The sequence below is a fragment of the Somniosus microcephalus genome, chromosome 30 (assembly GCF_052327205.1).
Source record: "Somniosus microcephalus isolate GS21.2 chromosome 30, FLI_Smic_1.0, whole genome shotgun sequence".
Taxonomy (NCBI): Eukaryota; Metazoa; Chordata; class Chondrichthyes; order Squaliformes; family Somniosidae; genus Somniosus; species Somniosus microcephalus.
The window spans coordinates 35,871,910-35,879,271 of NC_141016.1; positions in this window are offsets into that span (position 1 = coordinate 35,871,910).

Sequence of the window (7,362 nt, forward strand, 5' to 3'; positions counted from 1 at the left end):
AAGTGCTCCGCTATTTTATCCTTAATAATGGACTCTAGCATTTTGCCCACAACCGATGTAAGGCTTACTGGTCTATAATTCCCTGCTTTCTCTCTACCCCCCTTTTTAAATATTGGGGTAACATTAGCTAGCCTCCAATCCACGGGTACTGTTCCCGAGTCAATGGAGTTCCGGAAGATGATCCTTAGAGCATCTGCTATCTCCAGGGCCACCTCCTTAAGTACCCTAGGATGTAGTTTATCAGGCCCTGGGGATTTGTCGGCCTTCAGTCCCCTCAACTTACCCAACACCATATCCCTAGAGATACTAATTTCTGTCAGCTCCTCCCTCTCATTAGTCCCTATGTTTGCCGATATTCCTGGGAGGTTATTTGTGTCCTCCTTTGTGAATACAGAACCAAAGTATGAGTTTAATTGGTCCGCCATTTCCTTATTCTCCATTATATATTCTCCCGAATCGGACTGCAAGGGACCGACTTGGGATTTTACCAGTCTTTTCCTCCTGATATACCGATAAAAGCTTTTGCAGTCTGTCTTTATGTTTGCTGCAAGTTTACTTTCGTATTCTATTTTCCCCTTCCTGATTAATCCCTTTGTCCTCTTTTGCTGTATCCTGTACTGCCCCCAATCTTCCGGTCTGGTGCTTTTTTTTGCCAGTTGATATGCCCTTTTTTTTGATTTTATGCTGTCCCTAATTTCCCTCGTTATCCACGGTTGAGTCACCTTTTTAGGTTTATTTTTATGCCAAACCGGTATAAACATGTTCTGGAATTCTTCCATTCTATCTTTGAATGCTTGCCATTGTCTATCCACTGTCAATCCCCCCAGAAACACCACCCAATCAATCTTACCCAATTCCCGTCTCATACCCTCGTAATTCCCTTTATTTAAGTTCTGGACCTTAGTCTCTGATTCAATTTCCTCACTCTCCATCTCGACTGAGAGCTCGATCATATTATGATCGCTCTGACCCAAGGGGCCTCGTACAAGAAGATTGCTGATAAGTCCCTTCTCATTGCACAATACCCAGTCTAAAATGGCCTGATCTCGAGTCGGCTCCTCGACATATTGGTCCAGATAACCGTCCCGAAAACATTCCAGGAATTCCTCCTCCTCAGAATTTTTACTAATTTGGGTAGTCCAATCAATATGTAAATTAAAGTCACCCATGATGACAGCTGTGCTCTTATCGCACGCTTCTCTAATTTCCCTTTTTATGCCTTCCCTCACCTCCATATTACTATTTGGAGGCCTATATATCACACCCACTAACGTTTTCCTCCCCTTGCTATTTCTCATTTCTACCCATACAGATTCCGTTTCATCCGAGTTAATATCCTTCCTTTCCATTGCATTAATCCCCTCCTTTACCAGCAATGCTACCCCACCTCCCCTACCTTTTTGCCGATCCTTCCTAAATATTGTATATCCCTGGATGTTAAGTTCCCAGCCTTGCCCACCCTGCAGCCACGTTTCTGTAATCCCAATCAAATCATACTTGTTTACCTCTATTTCCACAACTAATTCATCCACCTTGTTCCTAATGCTTCTAGCATTAAGATACAAAGCCTTCAGGCTTGCTTTTTTCACACTCTCATTATGAATTAGTTTGGCCCTTTGTGTTTCTCTCCTTTGCTTATTGCTTCTCACCTTTCTACCATCTATTTCTGACTTCATATGACTTCCCTCTTTTCCACTACCTAGGTTCCCATCCCCCTGCCAAATTAGTTTAAATCCTCCCGAACCGCCCTAGAAAATATTACCCCGAGGACATCGGCTCCCTCACAGTTCAGGTGTAGACCGTCCCCTTGGTACAGGTCACTCCTCCCCAAGAACTGGTTCCAATGCCTCAGGAATTTAAATCCCTCTCCCTTGCACCACTGCTCAAGCCACGTATTTAGCTTATCTATCTTACTCTCTCTAAACTTATTAGCTCGTGGCACTGGTAGCAATCCAGAGATTACTACCTTTGAGGTCCTACTTTTCAATTTAGCTCCTAACTCCCTAAATTCAGCTTGTAGGACCTCCTCCCTCTTTTTACCTACATCGTTGGTACCTACATGTACCACGACAACTGGCTGATCCCCCTCCCCCTTCAGAATGCTCTGCACCCGCTCCGAGACATCCTTGACCCTTGCACCAGGGAGGCAACATACCATCTTGGAGTCTCGGTCTCGGCCACAGAAACTCCTATCTATCCCCCTTACAATTGAATCCCCTATCACTATAGCCCTATCCCTCTTTTTTCCGCCCTTCTGTGCAGCAGAGCCAGTCATGGTGCCCTGAACCTGGCTGCTGGTGCCTTCCCCTGATAAGTCATCTCCCCCAACAGTACCCAAAACGGTAAACCTGTTTTGGAGGGAGATGACCGCAGGCGACTCCTGCACTACCTTCCTGCCTTTACCCTGCCTTTTGGTCACCCATTTACTGTCTGAGCTAGCCTTTACCTGCGGTGTGACCAACTCACTGAATGTGCTATCCACAAGATCCTCAGCATCGCGTATGCTCCAGAGTGAGTCCATTCGCAGCTCCAGCGCCGCCATGCGGTCCGCTAGGAGCTGCAGCTGGACACACTTCCTGCACACATAGTTGTCAGGGACAGTGTCCCTGATTTCCCACATGGCACAGGAGGAGCATGGCACGGGTCCGAGCTGCCCTTCCATGACTTAACCCTTGCAATACCCTTTTATTTACTACGATTTAGCTTAATTATTGAATTCTACTTAGAATAAGTTTGTGAAAGTACTCACCAACCAGTCACCTACCTGTTTTCTGGTGTTGTATTTTCACTGCCGCCTCCTGTCCTGGAACCTTTTCCACCTAGGTTAGGCTCCTGAAATAAAATAAATTGAACCTACCTTTTCAACTTCCCCTAACCCCTAAAAGGTTAGAGGAGGTGGAAGGGTGGGAGACACTACACTGTAGTGTTTCGGGTTTAGCAACAGCTCCACCTATATAAGAGTTACTGGCCTCCTGCTCTCCTGATTGCACCAGCTGTGAAAGAAAAAGCCCGCGAAAGGTGAGCTTTTAAACTCTCCCGCCTCGGGCTGCTTCCGCGCAGGTCCGCTGCTCCTCCGGTCTCGGGGCTGTGGGCCTCGGTGCCTCTGACTGCTCCCTCTCAAGCCTTTAAGCTCTCCCGCCTCGGGCTGCTTCCGCGCAGGTCCGCTGCTCCTCCGGTCTCGGGGCTGTGGGCCTCGGTGCCTCTGACTGCTCCCTCTCAAGCCTTTAAGCTCTCCCGCCTCGGGCTGCTTCCGCGCAGGTCCGCTGCTCCTCCGGTCTCGGGGCTGTGAACCTGTATAAAACATTGGTTCGGCCTCAGCTGGTGTATTGTGTCCAATTCTGGGCACCGCTCTTTAGGAAGGATGTGAAGGCCTCAGAGAGGATACAGAAAAGATTTACGAGCATGATTCCAGGGATGAGATACTTGCATAGGAAGATAGGAGCAGGAGTAGGCCACTCGGCCCCTAGAGCCTGCTCCGCCATTCAATGAGATCAGGCCTGATCACCCAAATTCAGTACCCTGTCCCTGCCTTCTCCCCATATCCCTTGGTCCCTTTAGCCTTAAGAAATATATCTTACTCCTTCTTGAATATACTTAATGAAGTGGCATTCACTGCCTTCTGTGGTAGAGAACTTCACAGGTTCACCACTCTCTGGGTGTAGAAATTCCTCCTCATTTCTGTCCTAAATGGCTTACTCCTTATCCTCAGACTGTGACCCCTGGTTCTGCGCTCCCCGGCCATCGGGAACATCCTTCCTGCATCTAGTCTGTCCAGTCCTTTTAGAATTTTAAATGTTTCAATGAGATCCCCTTTCATTCTTCTAAACTCCAGCGAATATAATCCCAATCGATCCAATCTCTCATCAAACGTCATTCATGCCATCGCAGGTATCAGTCTGGTGAATCTTCGCTGCACTCCCTCCAGGGCAAGAATATCCTTCCTCAGATAAGGCGACCAAAACTGCACACAATACTCAAGGTGTGGTCTCACCAAGGCCCTGTACAACTGCATCAAGATATCCTTGTTCCTGTACTCGAACCCTCTCGCTAGGAAGACCATCATACCATTTGCCTTCTTAACCACCTGCTGCACCTGCATGCTTACCTTCAGCGACTAGTGCACAAGGACACCCATGTCTCGTTGCACTTCGCCTTCTCCAAATCTATTGCCGTTCAGATAATAATCTGCCTTCCTGTTTTTGCCACCAAAGTGGAGAACCTTGCATTTATGCACATTATACTGCATCATCCAAGCTGTCCATATCATACTGGATTTTCTATGCATCCTCCTCACAGCACACACGCCCACCCAGCTTTGTGTCATCTTCAAACCTGGTGATATTACATCTAGTACGCTCGTCTAGGTCATTAATATATATTGTGAATAGCTGGGGTCCTGGCACCGAACCATGCAGTAACCCATTAATCACTGCGTGCCACTCGGAAAATGACCCGTTTATTCCAACTCTTTCCTTCCTGTCTGCCAACCAATTCTCTATCCAAGTCAGAACCTTACCTCCAATCCCATGTGCTTTAACTTTTCATGCTAATCTCTTATGTGGGACCTTATCGAAATCCTTCTTAATGTCCAAATACACCACATCCACTGGTTCTCCCTGATCTATTCTACCAGTTACATCGTCAAATTATTCCAGTAGATTAGTCAAGCACTATTTACCTTTTGTAAATCGATGTTGAATTTGTCCGATCCTGTCACTGTTTTCCAAGTGCTCTGCTATTAACTCTTTTATAATGGACTCTAGCATTTTCCGCACCACCGAAGTCAGGCTTACTGTTCTCTAATTTCCCGTTTTAGGGAATTCCACAGGATCACCACCATCTGAGCGAAGGAATTTCTCCACATCTCAGTCCTAAATGTGCTACCCCGTATCCTGAGGCTGTGACCCCTCGTTCTAGAGTCCCCAGCCGGAGGAAACATCCCCCCTGCTTTCAGTAATTGTAGCGCTGTCGGGATTTTACACGTTGCAATGAGATCTCCTCTCATGCTTCTAAACTCTAGTGAATACAGGCCGAGTCAACCCAATCTCTCCTCATACGGCAGTCCTGCCTTCACAGGAATCAGTCTGGTGAACTTTCACTGCGCTCCCTCTATAGCAAGTATATCCTTTCTTAGGTAAGGAGACCAAAACTGCACACAACACTCCAGGTGTGGTCTCAGCAAGGCCATGTATAACAGTAGTAAGACATAATTGCTCCTGCACTCAAATCCTCTTGCAATGAAGGCCAACATATGATTTTTCTTCCTAACTGCTTGCTGCACCTCCATGTTTGCTTTCAGGGATTGATGTACAAGGGCACCCAGGTCACTTTGTACATCAACATTTCCCAATCTATATCCATTTAAATAATAGAAACATAGAAGATAGCAGCAGGAGTAGGCCGTTCGGCCCCTCGGGCCTGTTCTGAGATTTAATGAGATCATGGCTGATCATCAAATTTCAGTTCCCTGTCCCTGCCTTCTCCCCATGTCGCTTGATCCCTTTAGCCTTAAGAAATATATCCAACTCCTTCTTGAATATATTTAATAAGTTGTCCTAAAATGCCTTCTGTGGTAGAGAATTCCACAGGTTCACCACTCTCTGGGTGAAGAAATTCCTCCTCATCTCAGTCCTAAATGGCTTACCCCTTATCTTTAGACTGTGACCCCTGGTTCTGGACTCCCCCGCCATCGAGTACATCCTTCCTGCATCTAGTCTATCTAGTCCGGTTAGGATTATAGAAGTTTCAATGAGATCCCCTCTCATTCTTCTAAACTCTAGCGAATATATGCCTAATCGACCCAATCACTATTCATACGTCATTCCTGCCATCCCAGGTACCAGGCAGGTGAATCTTCGCTGCACTCCCTCCATGGCAAGAACATACTTCCTCCGATAAGGCGATCAAAACTACAAACAATACTCAAGGTGTGGTCTCACCAAGGCGCTGCACAACTACAGCAAGACATCCTTGCTCCTGTACTCGAATCCTCTCGCTATGAATGCCAACATACAATTTGCTTTCTTAACCTCCTGCTGCACCTGCATGCTTACCTTCAGCAACTGGTGCACAAGGACACCCAGGTCACGTTTCACTTCCCTTTTTCCCAATCTATTGCCGTTCAGATAATAATCTGTCTTCCTGTTTATGCCACCAAAGTGGATAATCTCGCATTTATCTGCATCTGCCATGCATGTGCCCAATCACCCAACCTATCCAAATCATACTGGAATTTATCTGCATCCTCCTCACAGCACACACGCCCACCCAGCTTTGTGTCGTCTGCAAACTTGGAGATATTACATCTAGTTCCCTCGTCAAAGTCATAAATATATATTGTGAATAGCTGTGGCCTAGCACCGATCCCTGCGATACTCCACTAGTCACTGCCTGCCACTCGGAAAAAGACACGTTTTTTCCAACTCTTTGTTTCCTGTCTGCCAACCAGTTCTCTATCCAAATCAGTACCTTACCCCCAATCCCATGTGCTTTAACTTTGTATGCCAATGTCTTATGCGGGACATTATCGAAAGCCTTCTGAAAGTCCAAATACACCACATCCACTGCTTCTTCCTTATGGATTCTACCAGTTACATCCGCAAAAAATTCCAGTAGATTATTCAGCATGATTTACATTTAAATTCCATGTTGACTTTGTCAGATCCTGTCACTGTTTTTCAAGTCCACTGCTATTACATCTTTTATTAGGCACTCTATCATTTTCCCCACTACAATGTCAGGCTTACTGGTCTATAATTCCCCGTTTTCTCAATACCACCTTTTTAAAGAGTGGGTTTACATTAGGTACCCTCCAATCCATGGGAACTATTCCAGAATCTATAGAATTTTGGATGATGACCAGCAATGCATCTACTATTTATAGTGCCACTTCCTTAAGTACCCTAGGATGAAGATTATCAGGCCCTGGGGACATATCGGGCCTCAATGCTGTCAATTTCCTGAACACCATTTCCCTACAAATACTGATTTCATTCAATTCCGCCCTCTCATTAGACCATATGATCCATGACGTCTCTGGAATGTTATTTATTTCCTCCTTTGTGAAGACAGAACCAAAGAATGTATTTAATTGTTCTGCCGTTTCTTTGTTTCCAATTATAAATTCCTCTGATTCTGACTGAGAGGGACCTACGCTTCACCTAACCAACCTTTTTCGCTTCACATATCTATACAAGCTTTTACAGTCAGTTTTTATGTCCCCAGCAAGCTTACTCTCATATTCTATTTCCCCCTCTTAATTAATCCTTTTGTCCTCCTTTGCTGAATCCTAAACTGCTCCCAATCCTCAGGTTTGCTGCTTTTTCTGGCCAATTTATATGTCCTCTCCTTGGATATTTTGCT